We start from the raw sequence: 24,934 nt of genomic DNA, 5'->3' as shown, positions 1-24,934 counted from the left end.
AAATAAACAAATTTACTTCTGTAATAATCTTTCCTTCTCTGGATGTTCTGGAAAACTACTGCAGATAGACGTCTGGGACATGTTTCATTAGATTCACCAGACCAATAACAACAAAGTAAATAAACATCGTGCTTTACTTTAACCTCGTGCAGTTTTGTGGTGGCTTCATATTAGCGAAGTTACTAAATTTCAGGCAAAATCTTTTATTAGCCTTAATTCCGTAACTAAACATTTGCGAGGCTTGTATAAACTTTTTTTATTTTCACATGTAGAGTAACATATTAAAATATTTCCTTATCTTTGTGAATCCTCGCGTATAACAATCATTCCACAATTCACAAGCACACTCTAAACAACATCGTTCAAAAGTTTGACATACCTGAATGTTGTATACATAGTCAAAGAATTTCCATGATACATACAACACTCTACATAAGTAACACTACAAACTGACATAGAATTATCCGATACACAAGCAAAGTAGGTCGAAAATAGGCGTTACACCACCGTGCACGCAACTTCTTAAGGGGGCAAAACCACATTAGGATGCCGTTTGACACTGATTTTTTGACAATTATTATGGGTGGGAAGAACTAATGAGAATTTAATCAAATTTTGACATAATGTCATTCATATCTCGAACAATTTTTGTGAATTTTTTTGAATAATTTCAGCCAAAAGTAACAAAGTTACGCTGTGATGTCCGCTGAAGGCAGTGTGTATTGTTCTCCCATTGCGTGCAGTGTAGCCATTCCGATTTTCATCTGAAATGAAAAAGGTTTTGATTTTACATTAATAACTTATTTTCTATGAATATGAAACTCAATACAGGCGAAAATAATCAAAATTAAAACTTTTGAAGGCGTTGGAACAATTTACTTCGATTTCCACGATGTCTTTCCTCTGATTACGCAAAGAAAAATACCCTTAAAATCATGATATCCTCTCACAATTTGGTTCATACAATTCTTAATTTTATACAGAATCACACTGTCACTTTTCATAATGATTGGTTCTATACGTTTCGAAATGTGAAAAATGTCATTTCGAGATAAACGCGTCTGAAAAGTAAATTCTCGGACACTAGAAACTCGAGCAAGTTATGTGAAATGCTTGCCGATGGATCTGCGATTCCAGCACCGTATGGTAATCCTTTTTCTTCGTCCTCAAGGCTTCGTTCTGCGCTTGCAGCAGTGCTTTCCGACCTTCCTTCGCATCCAATGAACTACGTCTATTCTGCCGGCTCACGCGCTTGTTATCCATTTGTTCGGCATAATTCAAGCTTGTGTGCCTACTAAAATTCGTGCCTCGTCCATGACCATCGGCAGGGATGGATTTCCTTCACTGAACAAGCCCGCTGCTAAATACGACGCCAGTTCAGCGACTTTTAGTCCGGAGAGCAAGTGTTCAGGCGCTAATCGCCAAGTAGTGGAATTACAACTTTCATTCGCATTGTGTGTGAGGCCTCCTAAACACCTCTCCAGTAATTCAACGCCTCGATAAATCTTCATACATTTGAAGAATTTCCTTCTGTACGTCTGCGCTCATAAAATATAAACGAATGTAAATTTCACTTTCAAATTCTGACAGCGTCTTCTTGGATAGTTAAGCTAACAATTTATGCAATAAAAAAATCGGATTTTTTGAAAGTCCTAATGTGGTTTCCCCACTTAAATCTAAGTCTCTCTGAGACGATGTCGTGTGGAAGACTTTTTTTTAAGGGCGTCAAAACTCTTACGACGGTCACAGCGAACTTTTTCTCCAACCTGGTACACAAGCTCTTCTGTAGTGACAGAAGGTCTCGCACCTCTTTCTTCGTCGTGGACTTGCTTAAGGGGACCACACCCTGCCTATCTAACCCATGTTAATTTAGGCAAGTATTGGACCCATTTCTGAAAAACTATTTGATGCAGGACCTTAATATTTTTACTGTATGTCCCATGATGCTAATAGAGTCAACTGTACTAAAATCTACTTTATCCATTTTATAGTTTTTAAGGAATAATTTTTTTTAAATTTATTAACAAAAAATATTAACTTTTTTCTGCAGAAAATATTTTTTTTGGGAACTTCCTAATGGGTGAATATCAATGAATGTAGTAGCAGAGGTGGAATTTTATGTTATGCAGAGTCTATGAAAATTTCATTCATTTATCTATGATAGTTTCTGACATAATGGGGCATATTTCTTTGGCCTCTAGCAGGTCTCTCAGCTTCTTTTTCACCTTCCCGGATGTTTGTCTTGTTTTCTTGGCCATATTAGATGCAGACCTGTCTGCATCGGCTATCCTCATTTTATCGCAGTGTTGCAGTCCAGTGATCATACTCTCACCAGGGTTAATTCCCAGCTTTTTCAGTACCCAACACTGTCCAATAATACCACAACTGAATGTAATAACAGCATCATGAACTCCTAGTTTCATTGTATGCATGCCTACAAATACAGCTTTAGGAAGGCTGCTCCAAATTATGCTGTTGGAACATTCATTCGGGTTCTGTATCTGACCATGCAGACATTTCCTTGGAAGGTCAGGGTGAGCCAGGTGTCTGAAAATAGGTTTAATTGCTGTAATAACAGCAGCAGGAAGAGAATGCTGGTGAGAATAAGATTCTCCAGTTGCCTGAGCCCTATTGTTTTTGCACCACGAATTTTCTCCTGATGGACACAATCCATGACATGGCTTATTATCAGTAGAGGGCATCTCTCTTCATTGCCTCCAGATTTTCTTTATTTGTCCTAATTGCCTGCCCATACTATAGTTGCAAGTTTTCTATTTCAGTTTTAGTTAAACGACCCGGTCCGGTCAACAATTTTCCATCTTCTAATTTTTTTCCTCTCATATCAACAGTTAGTTTTCTCAGCCTTGTTCCCAAACGTTCTTGAACATGGCCTACACATTCTGTTTTGCTCATAATGGCATCTCCATATGGCTTAGAGTTCACCACATTTTTGTATGCCTTACTGTCACCATCGCCCAAATATCTGGTGTACCTAACATCTTGTTTCTACAGAGCGATAAAATATTTGTTGTGCTCCATGAATTTCCATTCCACCACTTGTTCCTCTAAAATTAGCCACACAGTTGTGTTCTTAAGTTCATTGACAGTAGCCATGCCCTTGCCAATCAATCGTAAGGCATAAACTAATATAGTATTGATTTCATAAGAGCCACTTGCATCTGGTATTGAAGAACTGATAAATGAAATCACAGCTGAGCATTTAGCGCAAATTAAATCCAAAGCAATTGCGAGGCCTTTTCTCCCACTGGCACTCTCACAAATTTTCACACTCTCTGACTCACCACACTGTCTACATCGTACAGATTTAGAAATTACATCTGATAACATCCACAAATTTATAATAACGTTACTGCACCCATTCTCACTTACAGTAAATTCATTTTAAATCTCTTGAACTGGTGAGAGCTTCTTTGATGATGCACTTGTTGAAGAATTACAATTAGAAACGTCGTTGCCTGGCGACACAACCTCTTGATCAGAAAGCTTTCTAAACTTGTTTCCTCTAAATTGTCGTTTCTTGAAAATGCCTTTACGTTTCGTCATCTTCAATAAACACAACAAAACACTCGTAAACGAGCACTGCAAACGTAAGTATAACAACTACTCGCAATCACACTTGAACAAAACTAACGTCATATTTGAAAGTGCGTTGTTTACAAACAGCAGAAACAAAAGAATACCGACAGTTGCATTCCAAGGATAGCCAACACAACCGGGAGAAAAACAAAAAAAAAAACAATCTAAGATACACTACTGGCCATTAAAATTGCTACACCACCAAATGGCGTGCTAGAGACACGAAATTTAACAGATAAGAAAAAGGTGCTGTGATATGCAAATGATTAGCTTTTCAGAGCATTCACACAAGGTTGGCGCCGGTGGCGACACCTACAACGTGCTGACATGAGGTACGTTTCCAACCGATTTCTCATACACAAACAGCAGTTGACCGGCGTTGCCTGGTGAAACGTTGTTGTGATGCCTCGTGTAAGGAGGAGAAATGCGACTTTCGTTTCCGACTTTAATAAAGGTCGGATTGTAGCCTATCGCGATTGCGGTTTATCGTATCGAGACATTGCTGCTCGCGTTGGTCGAGATCCGATGACTGTTAGCAGAATATGGAATCGGTGGGTTCAGGAGGGTAATACGGAACGCCGTGCTGGATCCCAACGGCCTCGTCTCACTAGCACTCGAGATGACAGGCATCTTATCCGTACGGCTGTAATGGATCGTACAGCCACGTCTCGATCCCTGAGTCAACAGATGGGGACGTTTGCAAGACAACAACCATCTGCACGAACAGTTCGACGACGTTTGCAGCAGCACGGACTATCAGCTCGGAGACCGTGGCTGCGGTTACCCTTGACGCTACATCACAGACAGGAACGCATGCGATGGTGTACTCGACGACGAACCTGGGTGCACGAATGGCAAAACGTCATTTTTTCGGATGAACCCAGGTTCTGTTTACAGCATCGTGATGGTCGCATCCGTGTTTGGCGTCATCGTGGTGAACGCACATTGGAAGCGTGTATTCGTCATCGCCAAACTGGCATATCACCCGGCGTGATAGTATGGAGTGCCATCGGTTACACGTCTGGGTCACCTCTTGTTCGCATTGACGGCACTTTGAACAGTGGACGTTACATTTCAGATGTGTTACGACCCGTGGCTCTACCCTTCATTCGATCCCTCCGAAACCCTACATTTCAGCAGGATAATGCACGACCGCCTTTCTGGATACGGAAAATGTTCGACTGCTGCCCTGGTCAGCACATTCTCCAGATCTCTCACCAATTGAAAATGTCTGGTTAATGGTGGCCGAGCAGCTGGCTCTTCACAGTACGCCAGTCACTACTCTTGATGGACTGTGGTGTCGTGTTGAAGCTGCATGGGCAGCTATACTTGTAGGCGCCATCCAAGCTCTGTTCGACTCAATGCCCAGGCGTATCAAGGCCGTTATTTCGGCCAGAGGTGGTTGTTGTGGGTACTGATGTCTCAGGATCTATGCGCCCAAATTGCGTGAAAATGTAATCACATGTGAGTTCTAGTATAATATATTTGTCCAATGAATACCCGTTTATCATCTGCATTTCTTCTTGGTGTAGCAATTTTAATGGCCAGTAGTGTAAATGGTCTGACGGACAGGGTGGGCGGCAACCTGCGACTGTTTGCTGATGATGCTGTGGTCTACCGGGACATGACATCGATGAGTGAGTGTAATAGAATGCAAGGTGACGTAGAACAGAATTTATAACTGGTACAGGGTGACAATTATTGGACCGAATGAAAAAAAACGTAAATTAGTTACAAACTACGGCGTGCTCAGTCTTTATTCGACCTGTAATCGTCGTTACAGATATTGGGATATCGGTTATGACGTGTTCGATGTGCCTGCCATCATTGGCGATGTTGTGGCGCAGACGAATATCGAAGTCCTGCACGAGCCACTCAAGCAAGTGTCAGAGCATCGGTGCTGTCGAATGCGCTCCTCAGTGGCTGCTTTCAGCTGGACAGTGCTTTTGGGGTTGTTGCTGTACACCTTGTCTTTAATACAGCCGCACAAATAGGTGTCGCATGTGTTCGGATCCGGAGAATTTGGCGGCCAACCGAGGCCGATGCCAGTGGCCTCTGGCTACCCCAGAGGCAGAATGCGGTCCCCAAAGTGCTCCCCCAAGACACCGAACACTCTCCTGCTTCGATGGGGTCGAGCTCCGTCTTGCACGAACCACGCCTTGTCGAAATGAAGGTCACTTTGGACAACGCGGATGAAATCACCTTGTGAAACCTACACGTACCGTACGGCAGTCAGCGTGCCATCGGGGAATATGACACCGATTATTCCGTGACTGGGCACTGCACACCACGCAGCCACGCTCTGAGGCTGAAGAGACTTCTCGATCGCGAAACGTGGATTCTCAGTCCACCAAATGAGCCAGTTCTGGTTATGGACGAATCCATCCAAGTGAAAGTGGGCACCGTCGCTAAACCAAACGATATTCACATACTAATTCCCGTCATGCCCCGCAGCCAACCTTGCAGTTTGAACTTCCTAACGCAAACCGTTCAGAAGTTAACGACAAATTTATTTCATATAGTTCAATAATTGTCACCGTGTATGATGATCATAGATGGGTGTAAATGTAGAAAAATATACGTAAGCTAATGAAGATGAGTGGGAAAATCAAACTCGTAATATTGCAATCCAGTGTGCTGCTCGATAAAGTCACGTCGAATAAATGTGTAGGCGTAAGGATGGAAAGCGACATGAGATTGCACGAGCGTGTGTGAATTGCCGTACAGAAGGCGAATCGTCGACTGCGGCTTATTGGGAGAGTTTAGAGAACGTGGGCTTAATCTGTGGTTCAAATGGCTCTGAGCAGTAAGGGGCTTAACATCTGAGGTTATCAGTCCCCTAGAACTTAGAACTACTTAAACCAAACTAACCTAAGGACATCACACACAACCATGCCCGAGGCAGGATTCGAACCTGCGACTGTAGCAGTCGCGCGCTTCCGGAGCTTCATCTGTAAAGGACACTGGTTGAGTGTTTCGGATTAAAGGAAGACATTGAAGCAATTCAGAGGTGGGCTGCTGGATCTCTTAGCGGTAACTGGATCACCTTGCAAGCGTTATTGAACTGCTTCGTAAACTCGACTGAGAATCACTTGACGAAAGACGATGCCCTTTCCACAAGCGACTATTGAAAATATCCAGGGAGCCGGCATTGATTGGTTGGTTAATATTTGGGGGTGGAGGGGGGGGGTGGGAGGGGGGACCAAGCAGCAAGGTCATCGATCCCATCTCATTAGGAACGATGGGCAAGGAAGTCGTCCTTTCAAAGGAACCATCCTGACATTTGTCTGATGTGATTTAGAGAAATCATGGGAAATCTAAGTTAGGATCGCTGGACATGGGTTTGAACTGCTGTCCTCCTGAATGCTAGTCCAGTGTGTTAACCACTGCGCCATCTCATCCGGTGGACCCCGGCATTTAGAGCTGACTTCACAGCGATCTACTGCCATCGATGCAAGTACCGGGAATGTAAAATAAATAAGGGCCTGTACGGAGGCCTATGGATAGTTGTTTCTCTTCACTCTGTTTGCGAGTGGAAGAGGGAAGGAAATGACTAGTGGTGGTACGAGGTACCCTCAACCATATACCGTACAGTGGCTTGCGGTATCTAGATGCAGATGTAGAATGCTGACTCACGATGCACGATTCCTTAATGACAATGCCAGACCCTGTACAACCCATCTGACTCCTGACCTGGTTGTATTGTTTGGATTGGATGCTGTCACCCATACACCCTAGTCCCCTGACCCGGCAGTCTAGGATTATCTACTTTTCACTGAAGTGGACGAGTCCTCCAGTGGACAGCGGTTTTGAAAGATGGGGACTGCCACAGACTGTGGCAGAGTGGTTTCAGATGACAGACAGTAGACAGTATACGACCAGGGTGTACAAAAGCTGGAACCCGAGCTGTGCTTACTTGGCATATTTTGGCACATGCCATGTAAGCTTCATTAAAATATACTCGTTTCCTCCATTTTTGTGCTGGTATATACTGTCGGCAGCACACTAGTCGACAAAGATGAAGTGCAAAGGTCGGTTAGTAGGCACTGGATCCAGATAAGGCCAGAGACACACCCACAAGCGACACACCGCCAACGCCCCCTCGACAGCGAGTATTCAGGCCGCCACCGCTGACGGGAGATCGCTCACTCACTCAGACATCCAGTTTGGCGTCTGTCAGTTTACCCCCAGAGGGGGTTTAGTTCGTCACAGGCTGCGACAGTACATGGCGGCCAGATTAGTGACTATAGTGGGACTGTTACTGATGAGCTTGTACCACAACACATGGACTCTATTCAACTTAATTAACAGCTTCCTGTTCATGTAAATAAAGAACTGTATTAATCGACGTGTGCATTAGTATTGTACAAAGACGACACCGGACACCCGTAAGAACATCCCCTCCATTGCTTCCTGCGGTACAAGATTCAACATTAACAATTTTTGTATTGTTACTCTCTCGATGCCCACCATCTACATCTACATCTACATTTATACTCCGCAAGCCACCTAACAGTGTGTGGCGGAGGGCATTTTAAGTGCCACTGTCATTACCTCCCTTTCCTGTTCCAGTCCCGTATGGTTCGCGGGAAGAACGACTGTCGGAAAGCCTCCGTGCGCGCTCTAATCTCTCTAATTTTACATTCGTGATCTCCTCGGGTGGTATAACTAAGGCGAAGCAATATATTCGATACCTCATCCAGAAACGCACCCTCTCGAAACCTGGACAGCAAGGCTACACAGCGATGCAGAGCGCCTCTCTTGCAGAGTCTACCACTCGAGTTTGCTCAACATCTCCGTAACGCTATCACGCTTACCAAATAACCCTCTGACGAAACGCGCCGCTCTTCTTTGGATGTTCTCTATCTCCTCCGTCAACCCGATCTGGTACGGATCCCACACTGATGAGCAATACTCAAGTATAGGTCGAACGAGTGTTTTGTAAGCCACCTCCTTTGTTGATGGACTTCATTTTCTAAGGACTCTCCCAATGAATCGCAACCTGGCACCCGCCTTACCAACAATTAATTTTTTACGATCATTCCACTTCAAATCGTTCCGCACGCATACTCCCAGATATTTTACAGAAGTAACTGCTACCAGTGTTTGTTCCGCTATCATATAATCATACAATAAAGGATCCTTCTTTCTATGTATTCGCAATACATTACTTTTGTCTATGTTAAGGGTCAGTTGCCACTCCCTGCACCAAGTGCCTATCCGCTGCAGATCTTCCTGCATTTCACTACAATTTTCTAATGCTGCAACTTCTCTGTATACTACAGCATCAGCCGCGAAAAGCCGCATGGAACTTTCGACACTATCTACTAGGTCATTTATATATATTGTGAAAAGCAATGGTCCCATAACACTCCCCTGTGGCATACCAGAGGTTACTTTAACGTCTGTAGACGTCTCTCCATTAATAACAACATGCTGTGTTCTGTTTGCTAAAAGCTCTTCAATCCAGCCACACAGCTGGTCTGATATTCCGTAGGCTCTTACTTTGTTTATCAGGCGACGGTGCGGAACTGTATCGAACGCCTTCCGGAAGTCAAGGAAAATGGCATCTACCTGGGAGCCTGTATCTAATATTTTCTGGGTCTCATGAACAAATAAAGCGAGTTGGGTCTCACACGATCGCTGTTTCCGGAATCCATGTTGATTCCTACAGAGTAGATTCTGGGTTTCCAGAAACGACATGATACGCGAGCAAAAAACATGTTCTAAAATTCTACAACAGATCGACGTCCCCAGATATAGGTCTATAGTTTTGCGCATCTGCTCGACGACCCTTCTTGAAGACTGGGACTACCTGTGCTCTTTTCCAATCATTTGGAACCCTCCGTTCCTCTAGAGACTTGCGGTACACGGCTGTTAGAAGGGGGGCAAGTTCTTTCGCGTACTCTGTGTAGAATCGAATTGGTATCCCGTCAGGTCCAGTGGACTTTCCTCTGTTGAGTGATTCCAGTTGCTTTTCTATTCCTTGGACACTTGTTTCGATGTCAGCCATTTTTTCGTTTGTGCGAGGATTTAGAGAAGGAACTGCGGTGCGGTCTTCCTCTGTGAAACAGCTTTGGAAAAAGGTGTTTAGTATTTCAGCTTTACGCGTGTCATCCTCTGTTTCAATGCCATCATCATCCCGGAGTGTCTGGATATGCTGTTTCGAGCCACTTACTGATTTAACGTAAGACCAGAACTTCCTAGGATTTTCTGTCAAGTCGGTACATAGAATTTTACTTTCGAATTCACTGAACGCTTCTCGCATAGCCCTCCTTACGCTAACTTTGACATCGTTTAGCTTCTGTTTGTCTGAGAGGTTTTGGCTGCGTTTAAACTTGGAGTGAAGGTCTCTTTGCTTTCGCAGTTGTTTCCTAACTTTGTTGTTGAACCACGGTGGGTTTTTCCCGTCCCTCACAGTTTTACTCGGCACGTAAGTGTCTAAAACGCATTTTACGATTGCCTTGAACTTTTTCCATAAACACTCAACATTGTGAGTGTCGGAACAGAAATTTTCGTTTCGATCTGTTAGGTAGTCTGAAATCTGCCTTCTATTACTCTTGCTAAACAGATAAACCTTCCTCCCTTTTTTTATATTCCTATTAACATCCATATTCAGGGATGCTGCAACGGCCTTATGATCACTGATTCCCTGTTCTGCACTTACACAGTTCGGGTCTGTTTGTTATCAGTAGGTCCAAGATGTTATCTCCACGAGTCGGTTCTCTGTTTAATTGCTCGAGGTAATTTTCGGATAGTGCACTCAGTATAATGTCACTCGATGCTCTGTCCCTACCACCCATCCTAAACATCTGAGTGTCCCAGTCTATATCTGGTAAATTGAAATCTCCACCTAAGACTATAACATGCTGAGAAAAGTTATGTGAGATGTATTCCAAATTTTCTCTCAGTTGTTCTGCCACTAATGCTGCTGAGTCGGGAGGTCGGTAAAAGGAGCCAATTATTAATCTAATAATTCACAGGAACTATCCACTTGTACTTCACTACAGGATAAACTACTACTAACAGCGACAAACACTCCACCGCCGGTTGCACGTAATCTATCCTTTCTAAACAGCGTCTGTGCCTTTGTAAAAATTTCGGCAGAATTTATCTCTGGCTTCAGCCAGCTTTCTGTACCTATAACGATTTCAGGTTCGGTGCTTTCTATCAGCGCTTGAAGTTCCGGTACTTTACCAACGCAGCTTCGACAGTTGACAATTACAATACCGATTGCTGCTTGGTCCCCGCATGTCCTGACTTTGCTCCGCACCCTTTGAGGTTGTTGCCCTTTCTGTACTTGCCCGAGGCCATCTAACCTAAAAAACCGCCCAGCCCACGCCACACAACCCCTGCTACCCGTGTAGCCGCTTGTTGCGTGTAGTGGACTCCTGACCTATCCAGCGGAACCCGAAACCTCAGCCTCTGATTCAGACCCTCCACTCGGCTCTGTACCAAAGGTCCGCAGTCAGTCCTGTCGACGATGCTGCAGATGGTGAGCTCTGCTTTCGTCCCGCTAGCGAGACTGGCAGTCTTCACCAAATCAGACAGCCGCCGGAAGCCAGAGAGGATTTCCTCCGATCCATAGCGACACGCGTCATTGGTGCCGACATGAGCGACCACCTGCAGATGGGTGCACCCCGTACCCTTCATGGCATCCGGAAGGACCCTTTCCACATCTGGAATGACTCCCCGCGGTATGCACACGGAGTGCACGTTGGTTTTCTTCCCCTCTCTTGCTGCCATTTCCCTAAGGGGCCCCATTACGCGCCTGACGTTGGAGCTCCCAACTACCAGTAAGCCCACCCTCTGCGACCGCCCGGATCTTGCAGACTGAGGGGCAACCTCTGGAACAGGACAAGCAGCCATGTCAGGCCGAAGATCAGTATCAGCCTGAGACAGAGCCTGAAACCGGTTCGTCAGACAAACTGGAGAGGCCTTCCGTTCAGCCCTCCGGAATGTCCTTCGCCCCCTGCCACACCGTGAGACGACCTCCCACTCTACCACGGGTGAGGGATCAGCCTCAATGTGGGCAGTTTACCCCCAGAGGGGGTTTAGTTCGTCACAGGCTGCGACAGTACATGGCGGCCAGATTAGAGACTATAGTGGTGCTATTACTGATGAGCTTGTACCACAACACATGGACTCTATTCAAGTTAATTAACAGCTTCCTGTTCATGTAAATAAAGAACCGTATTAATCGACGTGTGCATATGTATCACATTTATGGAATTGACTGATCTGTCGTAAGACCACTTGTACATTCATGTAAACAAGGAATAAACAGGGGACATCTACACACGTGAGGGATGGCCACTGCCATGATGTAGCAGAGTATCCAGCAAACTGCTGGTACAGTGGACAGAGTACAATACGGTAATCAGAGCGTCGTGGGTTCCAATCCCATTGGGATAGAGAGTTTTCTATGTTTATTTATATTTTTTTACTTTACTTACACAGAAAATGAACCGAAATAATGCTTAGTCTACTGTATTTATTAACGTTTTCACAAGTCATGCAAAGGAAAGGCAATGGCAAATGTGGCAGTGCAAATATATTTCCAGGAAGAGACTGTAGGGCATTCGCGAGTTCTTTGTTTTTATTGTTTAACAGCTGACGATTTGCACGTGCTGCGGTGGTATCCATCTTAAAAACAGGGAAGCAGTAAGATGCTCGGCATCGTCCAGACGCATTATTACAATTGAAGGGTTGTCTTAAGTCTGCTACAGAAAACAAACTGGGCTTACATTCACAACAGGTTCTCCCTCATCACACACTTTGACAGAAAAACACGCCATATAATGGCGAGGACAGCATGCGATGTACAATGGACTGTATTTCGATAATGTCGGGAAGTCATTCATTTTTGTTTTTGATGTAAATTTTTAACCTGATGGTGAAAACAAACATCGCAAGGTTCCACTAGTGGACTGCATTTGGAGGGGAATCGTTAAATTCCGCCCGATGGAAACCCCTCTTCATCTTCAAAAATCTGGTGGAATGATTGTAGATTTGTTTATCCTCCCCATGTGTGAGCTGACAGAAGAAATTTGTGCTCCTGCATATGGGGTTTATGACATCAATGAAAAGAGATTTGTATAAGGCTATTGTAACAATCCCTTATTTTGAAGAAGTAATGACGACACTCCTACAAGATGTGTTCAAAAAATTCCAGAACTTTGTGCACAAAATTTTGCTTCCCTTACCTCTCACTCATTGTGCGTGGTGTCCTTCGAAATACTTTCCCCCACAATCGATAAACCGCTCCCACAGCCGTTTCCACTTCCGGAAGTGCCGTTGAAAATCTTCGCCGTTTCGACGGGGTTTTCAAGTTTGGGAATAAAAAAAATGTCCGGAGGAGTCAGATCTGGAGAGAACGGAGATTAAGGCAGCACAGCGATTTCGTTTCTTGTGCAACAGTCAAGTCTTTCTGGTCCTGACTCATGAGCCATGGGACGAACTTGGCGGCAGCACGATGCATTCCAAGATGCTGTGTCAGGATTTTATGACACGATCTAACTGAAATGTTACGTTGTTCTGCGATCTCTCGGATAGTCCGTCTTCGACTGGCACGCACAATTTCGTTGACGTTCGTCCGTAGACGTCGAAGGGCGTCCTGAACGACGGTCATCTTTGACTTCCCTCCGTCCATTTTCAAACCGAGTGAACCACTCGTAACAGCCAGTACGGCTTAAGCACGCATCACAGTGCGCGTCCCGCATCACTTGGTGTGTCTCTGTAAAGGTTTTCTCGAGTTTCACACAAAATTTAGTGCAGACGCGTTGCTCCTCCAATTCTGCTATCTCGAAATTCGCAAACTGTGCGAAACAACGTTTTATTCAGTACGGCACTGAACAATAAGAAACACACATCAGCAATGATACTTTCGGCAGTTACACATTAAACAGAAGAGTGTGCAGGGGTGCCAACCGCAATTCACTCCAAAACACCACTGGCGCGAAACTACCAATTTTTTGAACAGACCTTTTTTGGAATCCTCACATCTGCATCTAACCAGTCTCAGAACAGAAGACCACAACAACAGTCCAAAAGTACTGTTTTGTAGGCATACGTAGACTGTTGCCAACAAGTTTCCAGAATACACAGAAGAGACAAAAAAATTGGTACACCTGCCTAATGAATCCTACATAGTTGTCCATAAATTCGTAAGAGTACGAGGTCGGTGGAGATCTCTCCTGAACAGCACGTTGCGAGGCATCCCAGATGTGCTCAATAATGTTCATGTCTCCGGAGCTTGGTGGAGTGGAGTGGAGTGTTCCTGGAGCCACTCTGTAGCAATTCTGGACGTGTGGGGTGTCGCATTGTCCTGATGGAATTGCCCAAGTCGATCGGAATGCACAGTGGACGTGAATGGATGCAGGTGATCAGACAGGATGCTTACGTACGTGTCACCTGTCAGAGTCGTATCTAGACACATAAGGGGCCCATATCACTGCAACTGCACACTTCTGACACCATTACAGAGCCTCTACCATCTTGAATAGCCCCCTGCTGACATGTAGGGTGTGTGGATTCATATCTGTACACGTCCATCCACTGCATACAGTATGAAACGAGACTCGTCCGACCAGGCAACATCAGTGTTGTCGCGAATAGTAGAAGATAGAATTAAAATCATGTAGGCTGTAGGCTGGAAAATTATTGCTACAGATCAAGCGAGGCGGACGTGACCAGACTATCTCATGTGTAACGTGTAATGTGTACTCGACTAACAAGAGCGGAGTATGCAGTATCACGAGGCTCAAGCACAGTTAGTGGCAACCCTTGCACACAGCAAACAGTGGAGAACGGCTAGTTCATCACGCAGGCATCACATGCTGCCGCGTGACTAGCCTACTCAGGGCTCAAAGTTCGGGGGTGCTAGAACCTTCTAGAACAAGTGGTGCCGGGTGCACTACCCCCTATCAAAGCGGATAGCCGCTGGATCGAAGGACAGTGATGGAGTGAGGTACCTAGGACGCCGGTCCACGTTAGTCGGCGTCGGGATGCTGCAAGAGTTGCAGGAGAGTATTGAGCACAGCAACAAGTAGGGACTTAGGCTGAATCGACACAGCTGACACTTAGTCTGGTGCGCTCGCCTCTGCTGTATTAGGACTTTGGTTTGGGAAGTTAGGGATGGCAACTGCATAGCCAGATAGACAATCATTGGAGAATGTATGGAGAATCTTATTTAAATCACAAGTGCCAGGGGTACTTCCAGTATAATCGTTCGATACATCGAGTGTTCATACATGAAAGCTTCCCTAAGATCCTATCCGAGTTCCGTACTCTAGCTCACCTTGCAGCCTTCTCTACAACGGAGCAGTGAGGAGTTGGCGGCCCACACCACCGAGACCTCATGCCAAGTAAGTTCTCTGACGCGCACCAACGCAATCCTTCCACTCCCTCTCAGGACACTCCAGTGGGACACGACATTGTGTCGTGCAGTGATCAGGGATGCAACAATGGGACTTCGGCTCCGAAAGCCCATATCGATGATGTTTCGTTGAATGTTTCGCAGGCTGACACTTGTTGACTGCCCAGCATTGAAATCTGCAAGAATTTGCGTAAAGGTCGCACTTCTGTCACGCTGAACGATTCTCTTCAGTCGTCGTTGGTCCCGCTCTTGCAGGATCTTTTTCCGGCCGCAGCGATGTCGGAGATTCGATGTTTTAGTAGATTCCTGATGTTCACAGTACCCTGATGAAGTGGTCGTACGGGAAAATCCCCACTTCATCGCTACCTCGGACATGCTGTGTCGCATCGCTTAATCTCGATAAACTGCCATTGTAGCAGCAGTTAGCGGTCTAACAGCTGCACCACACACTTGTCTTATATAGGCGTTGCCGACCGCTGTGCCTTATTCTGTCTGTTTACATATCTCTGCATTTGAAAACGCTTGTCTACATCGGTTTCTTTGGCGCTTCACTGTGATATACAAAGCAAGTGAAGCAAATGTTAAGCCTAATACAGAAAGATAAACCAGATGTTGGTTTTTTTTTTGTTTAAATTACAACATTAATCAGCGCATACCGAACACATACACACGTCTTCGCCATAATCATCTTCTAGACCCTCACTTTCATTGTGCCGCCACTGAACACACAAATAACATTGCATGCAGTCTGTTGCAGTCCGAGTCTGCGCATCATAATCATGGTCCAAATTGGACGTGGAAAATATACTGTTCTCATGAGATTTGGCGTCTGTTTCCCTATTTTTCCTGTTGGATTTTTAGAAGGTGGGCCAGGTTGAGAATCAGTATTGCGCACGGTTGGCGATATGGTACAAAGTTGTGCAGAATAATTTTCTGCGAGTGTTCGTCACTGAGGATGGTTCACATAGAAGGGTAGACAGTATTTTGTCTTCCTTTGAGATGTGACTAACTTCAGTGATCGCTTAATCGGAGACAGAATGTAGCCCTGGGGCCTCTGGTGCAAAAGCAAAATGGTTCAAATGGCTCTGAGCACTATGGGACTTAACTTCTGACCTCATCAGTCCCCTAGAACTTAGAACTACTTAAACCTAACTAACCTAAGGACGTGACACACATCCGTGCGCGAGGCAGGATTCGAACCTGTGATCGTATCGGTCGCGCGGTTCCAGATTGAAGCGCCTAGAACCGCTCGGCCACTTAGGCCGGCGTAGGTGTGAGATAAGCGAAAGTTGGTAGGACTGTTTCTACAGCTGCCATAAACGAAGGTTGGCATTCGTATTACCTACGTCTGTCAGCTGAAATTTCGCACCAGTAGCGTAAGAGTGGCGTATGTAGCGCCAGTATGAGGATGCAAACCGAGCCTGCTGTAAACACACTCTATATCGGTTGAGAGCGTTAGTTAGCTGCGAGATCAGACGTGGTGAGTTGATGTTAGTCAAGAATGCCTCAAAGGCGACAAAGATGCCGTTATCAGCACCTCATTGAGTTTGAACGACGCTGTATAATAGACGTACGAGAACCTGGATGTTCTTTGTGCGATATTGCGGAAAGACTTGCGAGGAATGACCCCAATCTACATGACTGGTGGCAGCGGTGACCACCGGAATGCCCGGTCACAGCAAGACCGGGCTCCCGGTTGTCACGTGACACTACCGAGAGGGCATTCGGCGTGTGGCTCTGGCGCACCGTGCTGCACCTGCAGCAGCAACCAGAGCAGCAGCTGGCAACATACTGTCAACGACGACAGGCTGCGGCTCGGCTACTTCGAGGGCAGCTCCGAGCCAGACACACTGTAGCGCGCATCCCACTGAACCCAAACCACCGCCCCGTCTGCGACCTCAGCTCAATGGAGGGCAGGGACGAGGCCCGTTGTGGTTTCTGATGACAGCTGGTGCTGCCTCGGTGCCAGATACGGCCTGAAAAGGACGAGGCCAGGTGAGGGCCTCCAGCCAGCCCGTGAGCGTGCGAGATGCACTGGACCCACAGCCTGGAGTCGTGGTCTGGGGTGCGATTTCGTGTGACAGCAGGACACCCTGACTGCAGAACTGTACGTCAATCTGGCGACTGGACCTGTTGTGCTGCCATTCGTGACCAGCATGGTAAGGGTGTTTTCCAAGAGGATAACGCTTACCCACAAACCGCTGCTGTAACACAGCGTGCTCTACAGAGCTTCAACAAAATGAACCGTACGGGATATTCTGCATGCGAGTTGGTGCTACTTTTGCGGTACTGCCACCAGCTGAGAATTGTTATCGTCCCTTTTGTTGCCTAAAAATCGATCAATAGCTCCTTCGGAGGTTTCCTAAGCTGCCTTCTCTTTCCCCTCCAAAACTCGACCAAGCGCAGAATCTTTTCCAAGCTGACGTTTTTGTAACCCAAACAAACAAACCTTCGCTAACTTTTCCATTACTGAATGCAGGAAATTTGCCTTATAAGTACTTAAAGGCCTGTCCTGCTTCGTTCATTGCTTTGGCAGAAATTTTCATGAACCGTACTCCTACATGTAGGTGTGCAAGAATAACATGTTTTGGGTCCACGAGGGTCTCAGCAATGATAGTTTTGTCGCTCGGGTTAAGATCTCTCGCTGGCCTGAGTGCTTGAATGTGATGTGGTTTTCTGTCTCTACTGTCCCACATACAGCAGTACTTAGTGTAACTTTGTCGCATTCCTAAGGGAACGACGAAGGCTTTTAGATCGCCACATGTGTTAAATTTGTGTTCGACACATCCAGTTGAGCCGAGGACGGCTTTCATGTAAGTCTTCTTCATGTGAACTGCAAGACCAGCAGGATCACAAGGAAGAGTTACCGTTGTTAATTAGAACAGCTTCCAAACTTAGCTTGGAGGAATCTATAAACACCCTCCATTCTATAGGAAAGATTTCATCAAACGAGTAATATTGCAGCAGACAACGAGATCGTTTTTCTTCTCAAAAGAAGGAAGCAAATTCCTCTGACGTTGTGTGGCATGTGAGATCCTGACACGGTGTTGGAGAAGGTTCCATTGCTGCAATCTTGACGCTAAAAGTTCTTCTTTCTCCTTTCACAAACAAGGTGCGCTTTATTATCTTCTTTCCTTAAAGTCAGGGTCGTAGGGTGATTAAAGCTCCTTTGGATCTTCTTCCACAATGTCTTTACCTTCTGTTTCCATCTCAAAGCTCGGGGGTGGATGAGGAACTGGTGAAATGTCTGAATGCGGAATAGATCGAATAGCAGACGGACGATTCGAGTATTGAATTGTTCTTTTGTTTTTTGTCAGTGACAATCCTGCCTTTGTAGGCGGAGTCGAGCTGAAATAGCAGTCATCTCTACGCCTCATAGGCTCTACAGGAAAAGCCATAAATCTTTTTATTTTTTTATTTTCCAGTCATTCTCGTAGTATAACAGAACAAGAGTTCTAACATGTACGTCGGTACCAAACTGATGCCAATAGGCAGTCTTCACAAGACGTATTAGATTCCATTTTTCTGATCACGATGCTACTTCACCACAAATTTAACGAAAGTTATACACTGACTTTACCAGCTTTCGCGACATTTTAATGAAGTTTACACCTTCACAGATTCAAAACACCAGCTACAAACACCTGAAGAACATTGTGTTTTGTCAGTTTGCAGATGTGCCACTTTCAAAAATAATATTTTTCCCAAACAGAAATGTGGCTCTAAATAGATGACATCTTACTTTATCTCTAAAACGAGAGCTAATCGATCATTTTTGCGCTTGTTTATGAATCCAGCGGGTGGGAAGCACAGGAATCAGATATTTTTGACACCGAAACATTTTCACCGCCGGCCGGTGATATTTGTCCATCGTTTTTTTCAGGCAACAGGGTAAAAATGCCTAACTCCGTGATACCTCTAGTACCGTGGTACTTGGTACAGCAGTCTGCCACGGCGTTAGGCCCCGTGAGTTGAACTTCCGGAAGTATCCAGCACACAGCTCAGGTCGCCAGATTTACAGTTCTGCCGGCCGCTGTGACCGAGCGGTTCTAGGCGCTTAGGTCTGGAACCGCGCTGCTGCCTCGGGCATGGATGTGTGTGATGTCCTTAGGTTATTTAGGTTTAAGTAGTTCTAAGTTCTAGGGGACTGATGACCACAGATGTTAAGTCCCATAGTGCTCAGAGCCATTTGAAGCATTTACAGTTCTACACGGCGTCTCAAAACTACTTGCCACATTTCCTGTATGTCATGTATGCATCAGAATAAGAGTAAAACGTTAAACAAAGCTTTGTCTGAAACTGCTTTATTTCAGAGCCATGGAGTAGAGCAGGGATTACAAATGCAACACAAAATTAATTCCTCTGAGAGAGCAACGACACAAAGGGACCCGAAATTCACCACAGCTGCGTTCTGTACTTTTACCCCAGAATATGTTCACAACAATATCCATGTAGGCGAAGACAGCGGCTTGCTCTGGGGATGTTGCAGGCTCTGTTCATCTCACTCAGCACGGCTGCACAGGCATATCCAGTTCTCTGCTGTGGTTGCGCTACGGGATACGGAGGTAGTAAAGAACGACGAGGTACGCTTCAAGTTGTGTAAGGGTGTAGAAACAGCTCAGTAGGTAGTACAGTTGAAGAGGAATTGACATATCGAGAAAGGGCCATCACAGAAGTTTGAAAGAAAAAAGGTAACTGTAAAGAAATCGTGCGTAACAGAAGAAATACTTCAGCTGATCGATGAAAGAAGGAAGTACAAAAACGTTCAGAGAAATTCAGGAATACTAAGATAAAAGTCGCCGAGGAATGAAGTAAACAGGAAATGCAGGGAAGCTAACACGAAATGGCTGCATGAAAAATGTGAAGAAATCGGTAAAGAAATGACGTCAGAAGGTCTGACTCAGCGTATAGCAAAGTCAAAACAACCTTCGCTGAAATTAGACGCAAACGCGGTAACATAAAGAGTGCAACGGGAGATCAGCTGTTACAGTAGGTACGTGGGAAGAGTACATCGAAGGACTCGGTGAGGGGGAAGATTTGTCTGATGTGGTAGAAGAAGAAACAGGAGTCGATTTAGAACAGATAGGGCATCCAAAGTTAGAATCAGAATTTAAAAGTGGAGAACTTAAAATCAAGTAGGGCAGAAGGAACAGATAACAATCCATCAGAATTTCTAATATCATTGGCGGAAGTGGCAACAAAACGACTATCGGTGAGTAGAATCTATGAGTCTGGCGACATACAGTATGACTTTCGAAAAAATATCATCCACACAATTCTGAAGACTGCGACAGGTGGCAAGTGCGAGGATTATCTCATAATGAGGTTAACAGTTCAAGCTTGCAAGTTACTGACAAGAATAGAATACAGAAGAACGGAAAAGGAAATTGCGGATGTGTTGGATGACGATTAGTTTGGCTTCAGGAAAGATAAAGCCACCAGAGAGGCAATTCTGATGTAGCAATTGGCAATGGAAGCAAGACTGTAGAAAAAATGAAGACACGTTCGTAGGACATGTCGACCTGGAAAAAACGTTCGACAATATAAAATGGTGCAAGATGTTCGAAATTCTGACAAAAATTGGGGTAATATACATACGACCAAGAACGAAGTGCTCGTATTAAGAAGTGTGTGAAACAGCGATGTAGTCTTTCGCCCGTGCTGTTCAATCTGTACACCGAAGAAGCAATGGTCGAAATAAAAGGAAGGTTGACGAGTGGAATTAAAATTGAAGGTGAACGGATACCAATGAAGCGATTCACTGATGACATTGCTTTCCTGAGTGAAGGTGACGAACAATTACATGATCTGCTGAATAGAATGAACAGTACAATGAGTGCAGAATATGGGTTGAGAGTGAATCGAAGGACGATAAGAGTAGCAGAAATGAGAAAAGCGAGAAACCTAACATCAGGATGGATGGTCACGAGGTAGACGAAGTTAAGGAATTCTGGCACGTAGGCAGCAAAATAAACAATGACGAACGGAGTAAGGAGGACACCAAAAGCAGACTAGCAATGGCAAAGTGGGCAATCCTGGCCATGAGAAGTCTGCTAGTATCAAAGACAGATCTTAATTTGAGGAAGAAATTTTCAGAAGGTACGTTTGAAGCATAGCATTGTGTGGTGGTCAAACACGGACTGTGGGAAAACTGGAACAGAAGACAATCGAAGCATTTGAGATGTTGAAAATTAGGTGGACCAGTGAAGTAAGGAATGAGGAGGTACTGCGCAGACTTGGTGACAAAAGGAATATGCGGAAAACACAGACAGAGAGAAGGAACAGGATGAAATTACATCTGTTAAGACTTCAGGTAATGACTTTGCATGGTAGTAGAGGGAGCTGTAGAGGGCAAGAAGTGCAGAGGAAGACAGAGATTGGAATACGTCCCACAAGGACGCAGCTTGCTAGTGCTAATCTGAGATGAAGACGTTAGCACAGGAGAGGAATTCGCAGTCTGCTGCGTTCTCAACTGCAACACCGCCAGACTAGCCCGTTGAGACGACGCCAAAGTGAGAAGGTCCGAAGACCTGGGGGACCGACCGACTGGTCCTCTGTGGTCTCTCCACAAGCAACACTCAGGCGCTCCCTCGTCTCCCGACTGGAGTGTGTAGGGGGCGCCGTCGCGCTTAAACCGTACGCTGGTAGGACATCGAGAAGCAGACCGTCCATCCAGTTCGCGTTCCAAAAACTGCCTAACGCTCCGTCAGTCAGCCGCTATGGAGTAGCAACTGGTTGCCCGCTGCACCGCACCATGTGTTCACCGCATAAACACGTTCGATATCCTCGTACTGTAGTCAGGCGAGGATTCTCGTACAGTCACACGTGCGTGATGCGAGCGTTCACCGTACCGATATGGTTAAAGAGGGTCTCATCTGTAAACAGTACCCGACGCCCGTACAGTGGGTGAGCGGAATGCCGCTCGAACAAGCAGCGACAGAATTTCTGGCGTCTGAGGTGGTAAAGCTCTGCATAGGGAAAGTACGGCCAACTTGACAGTGGCCGCCATTTTTGGCCCACTGCTGCATATTTAGCCGTGTATATGAAAGAAGTGTACTCAGGCCTCTAATGCACTTGTAAAAGTGATCAGTGGCTTGTACATTCTATTGTGTGGAACAAAGTACAATTTAATATTGTTGGCATCCTAAATACACTACTGGCCATTAAAATTCCTACACCAAGAAGAAATGCAGATGATAAAAGGGTATTCATTGCACAAATATATTATAGCAGAACTGACATGTGACTACATTTTCACGCAATTCGGACGCATAGATCCTGAGAAATCAGTACCCATAACAACCACCTCTGGCAGTAATAACGGTCTTGATACGCCTGGGCATTGAGTCGAACAGGATGGCGTCTACAAGTACAGCTGCCCATGCAGCTTCAACACGATACCACAGTCCATCTAGTGACTGGCGTATTGTGAAGAGCCAGCTGCTCGGCCACCATTGACCAGACGTTTCCAATTGGTGAGAGATCTGGAGAATGTGCTGGCCAGAGCAGCAGTTGAACATTTTCCGTATCCAGAAAGGCCCGTACAGGACCTGCAACATGCAGTCGTGCATTATCCTGCTGAAATGTAGGGTTTCGAAAGGATCGAATGAAGGGTAGAGCCACGGGACGTAACACATCTGAAATGTAACGTCCACGGTTCAAAGTGCTGTCAATACGAACAAGAGGTGACCGAGACGTGTAACCAATGGGACCCCATACCATCACGCTGGGTGATACGCCAGTATGGCGATGACGAATACACGCTTCCAATGTGCATTCAACGCGATGTCGCCAAACACGGATGCGACCATCACGATGCTGTAAACAGAGCCTGGATTCATCCGAAAAAATGACGTTTTGCCATTCGTGCACCCAGGTTCGTCGTCGAGTGCACCATCGCAGGCGCTCCTGTCTGTGATGCAGCGTCAAGGGTAACCGCAGCCGTGGTCTCCGAGCTGATAGTCCTTGCTGGTGCAAACGTCGTCCAACTGTTCGTACAGATAATTGTCTTTAGAACGTCCCCATCTGTTGACTCAGGGATCGAGACGTGGCTGCACGATCCGTTACAGCCATGCGGATAAGATGCCTGTCATCTCGACTGCTAGTGATACGAGGCCGTTCGGATCCAGCACGGCGTTCCGTATTACCCTCCTGAACCCACCGATTCCATATTCTGCTAACAGTCATTGGATCTCGACCGACGTGAGCAGCAATGTCGCGATACGACAAACCGCAATCGTGATAGGCTACAATCCGACGTTTATCAAAGTCGGAGACGTGATGGTACGCATTTGTCCTCCTTACACGAGGCATCACAACAACGTTTCACCAGACAACGCCGTTCAACTGCTGTTTGTGTATGAGAAATCGGTTGGAAACGTTCCTCATGTCAGCACGTTGTAGGTGTCGCCACCGGCACCAACCATGTGTGAATGCTCTGAAAAACTAATCATTTGCATATCCCAGCATCTTCTTCCTGTCGGTTAAATTTCGCGTCTGCAGCACTTCATCTTCGTGGTGTAGCAATTTTAATGGCCAGTAGTGTATAAGTTTAAACCATACTCCTTCATAGCCGCCCACTCCATCCAGTTTGAGGCCGACCAAACCGTGGCGCACCACGAATGCCAAACTTCGTTAAACGCCTGTCCACAGCTTGTAGGTCTCATGCTTGGCCGGTCTTCCGTTTCGAAAAAAAAAACTTCCGTATGCCGTCGTCTTGCTGCTCGCACATTGCCTTCTTACGCCTATACGCCGTAAATGAGGTGCATCCCGGCCAAATCACCTTGTGAATGTACTGGCCCATGGGGTAATGCCTACGATAAATGACATTATGGCCGAGCCTAGTAGCCGCAGGGTTAGAGGCGCCTTGCCACGGTTCGCGCGGTAACCCCCATCGGAGGTTCGAGTCCTCCCACGGGCATGGGTGTGTGTCTGTGCTTAGCGTAACTTAGTTTAAGTTAGTTTAAGTAGTGTGTAAGCCTAGGGACCGATGACCTCAGCAGTTTGGTCCCGTAGCAACCTACCACAAATTTCCAAAATGACATTACGCATCGTTATTCTCAGACAGAACTTTATTTAACATTTTAGTCTTAACTTGATGCATACATTTACACCTACGAAGTGTGTACAGCTATTTTTTAAAATACAGGATGCAACGTAACAATATTATGAAACTGATAGTTGCTGCTCGGCTTCAGCTGACAAGAGACTGTAGTTGCATTTGGGTGACCGTGTGTGTGAGTGCTTGCGTGTCTGTAGTCTAGTTTCGACAAATGCCTTGTTAGCCGAAAACTTATTGTGTAACAGTCTCTTCGTTGTGCCTACCTGCGTCTCCCCTGTCTGGTAAGTAGCAGCTATCGTCTTCGTAATACTGTTACTTTTGAGTCAGCCTGTACGTACCTGAGCGCCCTATGGGACGGGACACGACTGCGGCGTTCCTCGTGCAGTCTACGTTGCTCAAACGCTCCAGGTTTTCTACACCTGCATCAACGTCTACGTCTACATCTGCATGGATACTCCACATATCACACTTTCTTAAGTGCCTGGCAGAGGGGTCATCGAACCACCTTCACGATATTTCTTTCCTATTCCACTACCAAACAGCGCGCAGAAAAAAAGAACACCTAAATCTTTCCGTCCGTACTCTGATTTCCCTTATTTTATGATGATGATCGCCGCGCGGGATTAGCCGAGCGGTCTCAGGCGCTGCAGTCATGGACTGTGCGACTGGTCACGGCGGAGGTTCGACTCCTCCCTCGAGCACGGGTGTGTGTGTTTGTCCTTAGGATAATGTAGGTTAAGTAGTGCGCAAGCTTAGGGATTGGTGACGTTAGCAGTTAAGTCCCATAACATTTCACACACATTTTTTTTATTATGATGATCGTTTCTCCCTATCTAGGTCGGCGTCAATAAAATTCGGAGGAGAAAGTTGGTGATTGAAATTTCCCGCCGCGACGAACA

At 45.8% G+C, this 24,934-nt stretch overlaps 1 long non-coding RNA gene across 1 annotated transcript in view; it reads right to left on the bottom strand.

Annotated features, from left to right (window-relative positions):
• Positions 1–584: 584 nt before the first annotated feature.
• LOC126212580 (uncharacterized) overlaps positions 585–24,934 on the bottom strand; it is a 30,456-nt gene continuing 6,106 nt past the window's right edge. Inside the window, exon 2 of the long non-coding RNA XR_007540905.1 lies at positions 585–764. This is a non-coding gene — a long non-coding RNA (uncharacterized LOC126212580). The remainder of the gene's footprint in view (positions 765–24,934) is intronic.

The sequence above is a fragment of the Schistocerca nitens genome, chromosome 11 (assembly GCF_023898315.1).
Source record: "Schistocerca nitens isolate TAMUIC-IGC-003100 chromosome 11, iqSchNite1.1, whole genome shotgun sequence".
Taxonomy (NCBI): domain Eukaryota; kingdom Metazoa; phylum Arthropoda; class Insecta; order Orthoptera; family Acrididae; genus Schistocerca; species Schistocerca nitens.
The sequence above is the reverse complement of the archived record's forward strand: the minus strand, read 5'-3'. Positions and strand labels throughout refer to the sequence as shown.